Source organism: Miscanthus floridulus, chromosome 3 (assembly GCF_019320115.1).
Source record: "Miscanthus floridulus cultivar M001 chromosome 3, ASM1932011v1, whole genome shotgun sequence".
Taxonomy (NCBI): Eukaryota; Viridiplantae; Streptophyta; class Magnoliopsida; order Poales; family Poaceae; genus Miscanthus; species Miscanthus floridulus.
The window spans coordinates 26,434,579-26,442,116 of NC_089582.1; the positions used below are offsets into that span (position 1 = coordinate 26,434,579).

The following is a 7,538-nucleotide window of genomic DNA, read 5'->3' on the forward strand; positions in this document are numbered from 1 at the left end:
GTATTACGTCAAGTTGATAGCCCCAACCTGTCCAATTGCTGTCTCTTGCGTTCTGTTGTTGATGGCACCACCTGAGCTACTACTGCTGGTGCTGCCCACGTGCTATCAGGCATTGTTGCTGTAGCCCTCCATGTCCATTGAATCTCCCAAGTCTTCACCCTAGCTGGCATAGATGGCGGGGGTGTCATGGCCCTCGGTGAAGGAGGCGCCGCTTGTTCATCGTTGTTCGACGAGCTCGACATCACAACCTACTATCTTTGAGGCTAGGCGGACGCACCAATGGTTACCGGCCTCTCTTAATGGTGAGACGATGCAGCTATTTTTATTCTTTTTGGGGACGGCTCCTTGCTAGCTGGCCACTTCCCTCGGAGCTTCTCGCAGACATACGATGTTCGCTCGTCTTCATCTTCGCCGTCAAGGTCGGTCGAGCTATCCCCACCAGCCTCCACGCTAGATTGACATAGAGGACAGCTCGGCCAGGCATCAACACCCCTCAGCCAGTCAGCTAACAGCACCACTGAGAAGTATACCAACCAATCCTGCCCATGAATCTTCAGGAAAATGAATGCGTATATTGCAGTTGCAATAGATAAGGGATCAAGCAAAACTAAAAAGAAGGCTCTTACCCATGGTGGGAGGGTCCCTACACTGAAGGCCCTCTACTAATCGTCGATCTTATGACACCCCACGAGGTTAAACAACACCCCAATTCGTCGCATGACATCATCTCAGTTAATTGGCTCGGGCACCTCATGGGTCCCATTAGTATCTCCCTGGAATTCATATCTGGGATGTGCTCTCTCCTTGCTGGGCTAGCATCACCAAAAAGTGAAGTTTGTCACCACTACAACCCCATCCACCCTTCTATAGTCGATCAGTGCCAACAACTCCGTCACTTGCTCCATCACATTGGCACTAGGTCTCTCCGACCACTTAGCGTTGCTCAAGGGAATTTGATCAATGTCGCATGCCACATAGTGTCGGGGACCAATACTAGGGTACCCAAAGAGGAGGAGCTAATAACCACCAACATTGATTCATCTAAGCAATCAAGAGCATGACTATAGCTCCAACCGACCCCTAGGTACGCAAGCTCCACCTCGCCTGGCCTCTAGGGGCAGGCTTTGCCTCGCCCGACACTGAGGCTGTGGGCTCCACCTCGCCTGACCTCTGAGGATGGGGTCTGCCTCGCCCGACACCGAGACTGCGGGCTTTGCCTCGCCCAACTGCTAAGGGTGGGCTCCACCTTGCCTGACCTCTGGGGGCGGGCTTCGCCTTGCCTGACACCGAGGCCATGGGCTCCACCTCACTCGACCTCTGAGGGCTGGCTCGACATCGCTTGACCTCTAGGGGTAGGCTTCGCCTCACCAGATCCTTGGGTTTGCGCTCCACCTCACCCAATCTCTGAGGGTGGGCTCCGCCCCACCTGACACTAAGGCCACGGGCTTTGCCTCGCCCGACCTTTGAGGGCTGGCTCCGCCTCGCACGACCCTTGGGTTTCTCTAACTCACCCAACCTCTGAGGGTGGGCTCCGCCTTGCCTAGCACAGAGGCCACGGGCTCCGCCTCATCCAACACTAAGGCCACAGGCTCTGCCTTTCCTGACCTCTGAGGATAGGCTTTGCCTCGCCCGACATCAAGGCCGTAGGCTCTGCCTCATCCGACCTCTGAGGACTGGCTCCGCCTCGCCCAACACCAAGGCCGTGAGCTCTGCCTTGCCCGACCTCTAAGGGCTAGCTCTGCCTCACCCGACACTGAGGCTGTGAGATCTACCTCGCCCAATCTCTAAGGGCTAGCTCTGCCTTGCCTAGCCTTTGGGGGCAGCTACACCTCACCCAGCCTCTGGGGGGGACTTCGCCTCGACTGACCCTAAGCCCAGGGGATCCGTCTAGCCCAACGAAGACCCATACCGCCGCCAACAACTCTAGGTCCAAGCGAATGGGCCTAGGTCAAAGCTCTAACACCAGGGAGGTGACTAGCATGCCCTAATATAACCCATGGCTATGATGGGCCATACCTAGGGATTCACATCAAGAACAGCATCGGGCGTACCGGTGCTGTTCTACCTAACCCTCGTACGAGCACTGACAAGCATGTTAGTTCACCACGATATCCACTAGGATAGAGTGGAGCGCCATGATCAGGAGACAATGCCTACACATGGCCCTAATGATAGATAGGGCCATGACGTGGAGCTATCCCTGTTGATGTCTACAGGGTTGGTGGGACCCACATGAAGGAAAAGAAGGACCCAGTGATCCTGGAGGACTTCTTCTCCTTCTCATCCTCCTCTTTTCCCTCCACTGTAACCGATGCTTTCCCTTGGCCTATAAAAGGGAAAGCAAGGCATCCCATAAAGGGCATTATAACACATCACATCAATTTGGACTCGAACCCATCAAACCTCAAACTGATTACAACACACACGCACATAGTCAGGAAGCGATCGAGCTCTCGCACCCATTCACTCCTCTCACCAGAGACTTGGGACATGTCCCTCTCTTGACCATTTGTAACCCCTACTATAAACTTTCAGTGCTAGTAACACGAGCAGCAGCAACGAACTGGACGTAGGGACATTCTGCCCGAACCAGTATAAACCTCGTGTCCTCTTAGCACACCATCCAAGCCAGACGTGCAATATTAGAAATTTACTAGTCGATGGCAACTCAAAACACTGACACATAGTGTTCCCCCTGTGGCATGTAGAACCAATGCTGCACCCAATACTCATTTGTGTTCAACGAGGTGGCGATGTATTGGCCAACCATTCCATCCTAAAGCTACAAGTACGCGCTGCCTATGATCCTAGATCTAGATCCCCCAAGCTTTCAAACAGAAGAAGTGGTGGAAGAGATCAAACTATAGAAGAATGCTAAGATAAGCCTCGCAGAAATGGATGAAGACAGAGACATGAAGGATGGAATTCAGGCCCAGATTGCAAAGACTAATCTCATAATAGTCAATCAATCCATAGAGAAATGGATGGATTGGAACTCCAAATCCGTGATAGAAATAATCTTCAAAAACTACTAATTCATCACCACGAGGAGTCAGAAAGCTCTCACCGTGAGCCAGACGCCATCCCGCCGTCACCCTATCGGGCAGCACGCCGTCCTCCACCAACCGATTGAGCATCGCCTCATTGCTGATGGACCCCACCCATTCCTTGGTGCTATTGAGCTCACGTGATGCTCTACTTGAACCGCCATGGTTTCTTTTGGGCGCCATCTAGCAGATCCATCACCTGGAGGAGCCTGCGCGCTTGCGGTTGCTCTAATGGTGGAGCAGTTGCCAAGCGAAGTGGTGTGGGCATGAGGAAGAAGACGAAGTGGTGGAGAGAAAGTGGGGAATGTGTGCTGGGGTTGTGGCACTCTTTTAAAGGTTTGACCCCTGACTCTCCACCTTCCAAGGTTTTTAGGAAACCATGCCTGTCGCGTCGCATTCTCTTCCGATGTTTCCGCATGCTGCTGGGTTGCTGAGTGGGCCTGGTGGGCCACATGTGTCAAACTGCGTCAAACGCGGGTTCACATTCAATGCTGAGTGTTGCTACAACATGATATTTTCTTTCTCAGACCCTACTACAAGATTTCTTCGTAATCTTTCAGCAGGCTCGGGGACTATGTGTGTACACGTCATCTCACGATGACTGTATTTATTTCTATACTGGTTTCTAGCGACATAGGGGATTGGGCCAGCACCTGAAGACCACTACTTTAGACCCTGGCACCATGTGACTACTTCACCTACTGCTTGGCTTGGGGACTAAGTGGGCACACTTCACCTCGTGGTGAATGTGCTTATTTTTTGACTTAATCTTCTACAAAATGGCTAAGTTCTTCTGTGCTAACTAAGTCAAGGACGCCATGCGACCAACTTCGATGCTCGGAACCTAAGTGGGCACACTTCACCCAAGGTGGACACTTTGAAAAAAAATTACTTGAGCTCCTTACATCCTATTGACAAACCCTGGCTTCGAGTGTGCTCGGCTCTAGCAATCAGACGAATAGCACAGATGCATGCTTAGATAGCTTGGACGCATGCTCAAATAGCTCGGTCGGCATGTTCAGCAGCTCGGATGCATGCTCAACAACTCGGACAAGCTCAAGACAGTGTTGCTCAATGGATGCAAGGCACTCGGGCACTAGCTATGGGGTATAACCCCTGATACTAGCAGGGCTATACATGGGCCAAGCCGCTAGGGGAGGCCTAGCCCATAAGACTGCACATGGGCCATGACACTGGTGGAGGCCGAGCCTACGAGATGATGCCATGCGAGGCATGACATAGGTCAACGTGCCTTGCAAGACTATGTGAACATCTTCGATGATCTAGGAAACCTACTCGGATATGTCAGATCCCATAATATCTGTAACTTCCTATCTTGTAAAACCGATCAGGATAGAAACAACCAATCTGTAACCCAACCCCCCCAGCTATATAAGATGGGAAGGGACCGCCCTCATTTTCATCTGATCACATGCAATACAATCTACCAAGACACAGGACGTAGGGTATTATGTCAAGCTGACGGCCTGAACCTGTCTAATCACTGTCTCTTGTGTTCTGTGTCATCATTTGGCTCCCTCATGTGCACCTCCACCGATTCATCTACTACTATGGGCATACCCCTTGGTAGATTGCCAGACATATTTCATCGATAGTGGCGCGCCAAGTAGGGGTGTGCATGCTGAATTCATGGCGAACCGGACGGTCACCTTCCCGAGCTCCTTGGCCTTCCCTGAGCCAGGCCAGATCTTCATGGTCGGATCCATGACATGGGTCATTGGCCCAGATAGCAACGGGGAGATTGTGGAGGCGGTGCAGGATCACCCTACGCTGATCGCGCCAACACTTGCAATGACATCTCTAATCCCCGCACCCCTTCGCTAGGTTAGGAGATCCATTGGCAATGATGATCTAATCGTATCCACCAATCAGGTCGTAGACCGCTTAGCGAAATGTTAGCTCCTTGTGGATTTGGTCTTAGATCAATCTAGAGTGAGCGACGAATTTCCTATACTCCAAGATCACCAAGCCGCTGCAACTGAGTGACCTGCTCGACAACATCATTCAAGGCGGCTCGATTCTAATCTGGTGATCACAACCACTCTAGAGGGGCACATGGTACGGTGCCGACCGCTTCCCGCTACTGGCCTACATTTGGCCGACTACGAGGCCCCAACAGAGGACCTGTCGAAGCCCTATCCCTTTGGACTAGAGGGTGTGATTTGCTTACCAGAACACCATCCATCACCTCTTTGTCGACCACATTGAGCGTGACCACATTACCAACCTCTACATGATCGACCCGACTGACTTCGGTCAGCCCGTGCCCGTGGTCAACATGGTGGCTATTCACTAGCTCTTGGATGATCCCTTTCTTCTGACCGAATCTCTCCACAATGTTCTGAATGAGAGCCCCGATGAGTATTCCAAGGGCTCAACCTAGACTATATCAAGCTGCCCTACTTTCCCTCAGGGGTTTGGGGGCATGATTTTCCATGTCAGCCACGATAGCATCACCAAGGATGGCGAAACCGCTAAAGAGTGTGAAGCTCGTCTAGCGAAGAATGCCGATCGCCAACGTCACCGAGATGAAGAAGCAGCCCAAGGGGCCGACGAGGATGGTCGAGGCCTGCCCCACCATCAACATAATCTAGAGGAGGCATTTCAACGAGCTTTCAACGAGATCGACAAACTCCCTCACACTCCAGCGGTCGAGAAGGTCTGACCACATATCATAGTAGTGCAAGTCCAAGTCAACGAGTTCTAAAACGACGCCCCATTTTATTCCACCATATCAGCTCATAGCCGCCACTCTCGCACGTGACGTCTGGAGGTCCCTACCTCTATAGAGGATCTAGAGGCAACTATGAAGCTCATTCATGCCATGATGGCCGCCCACCGCGCCCCCAGGGAGGTCGGGGCAACAACCTCAACCAGGAGGTCAATCAACCCCCTCACGACCTTTGTGACCATATCAACGCTGACACAGATGTCCGTGGCCACATAAAAAATAGCAGCTCCACATGCTACAAAGAAGAGATGGAGCATTACCGGCAATTCAACGCCGAACATGAGGGATTTGCTGCCCGTCAAGCGCCACTTCCCACCTACGCATCTGGACTTCGCCCCTTCATGGAAAGGCTCCAAGCCGTCCGATAGCCTATGGGTTTCAAGGTTCTTGGTGTTAACACCTATGACATAAAGGTTAACCCCGCTCAGTGGCTAACTCTATACGAGATTGTCGTGAGAGCCGTAGGCGAAGACGAAGATGTCATGGCAAACTATCTACCTATCATGCTTAACCAGTCTATGAACAACTAGCTCCTCAGACTATGGGAGAATTCTATCTAATCTTGGGATGACCTCAAGAAAGTCTTCACCAACAATTACATGCCTACGTGTGAGTAGCCCAGCACCAAGTATGATATAGAGAAGCTTCATCAATCCTCCGGGGAGTCCCTACGTGACTTCATCAGCTGCTTCTTAGAGATAAGAAATTCCATTACCAACATCACTGACGCCAAGGCCATCGCCGCTTTCACCAAGGGGCTCCGGCATGAGCAACTCCATGGCAAGTTGTACTGCAAGAGGCCCACAACCATCAGCAACTTGATACAAATAGCAAATATATATACTAACACCAAAGAACCTAAACGGGCTGCCTGCTCCGCTCACCACCAATGCCGCAATGATGACCATCATGAAGACAGGCGCTACGACGACCGCGGCCGCCACCATGACAACCAAGACCACCGCGATGACTGTTACCACTGCTAAGATGACCGTGAGCCCCGATGTGATGACCGCCTGGATAGCTCGAGAGGCAGACAAGGCCGCCATCGCTAACCTGATAACTCCATCAACACTATCAATGCCCATGCCAAGTGCACCTATGATGCTATTTTTTGCAAGCTGCTAGACGGTCCATGCCCTATCCACAAGGATGCCAAGTACACCATGTGAGAGTGCATAGGCCTAAAAATGGCACTCGGTGGTGAATCATCAAAGAAGTCATGGCGTGACAATGATGAGACTGAAGATGGTCAAGGCGGAGAACGAGGCAAGAACAAGGGCCCAACATATCAGGACCCCACCAAGACCGTCACCACCATCTTTGGTGGGAGAGCTATCTCTGAAGACAAGCGGGAGCAGAAGCTTGTAGCTCGATGTGTCATGTCGGTCGCAACATATGATGGCCCTATTGCTGATCCCAAGTATCTAAACTAGTCAGAGCACTCGATCACCTTCTCCAAGGACGACCAGTGGTCGGATATTCCATACCCAGGGCATTTCCCACTCATCCTGGATCCCATCATCAAGGACGTGCGCTTCTAGAAGGTCCTCATCGATGGAGGGAGCGCCCTTAAAATCCTATTCACTGGGTCCCTAGAGGAGCTAGGGATCAAGAGAGAAGACTTTACCCCCATGGACTCTCTGTTCTGGGGATCATTCCTAGAAAAGCGTCCCTGCCTATAGGATAGATTACACTACCAGTACAATTTGGCACCACCAAGCACTTCCACATCGACT

The 7,538-nt window shown here is 51.7% G+C and overlaps 1 pseudogene; it reads right to left on the reverse strand.

Annotated features, from left to right (window-relative positions):
- LOC136543361 (uncharacterized) overlaps positions 1-6,848 on the reverse strand; it is a 48,296-nt pseudogene extending 41,448 nt beyond the window's left edge.
- Between the last annotated feature and the right edge of the window lie 690 nt (positions 6,849-7,538).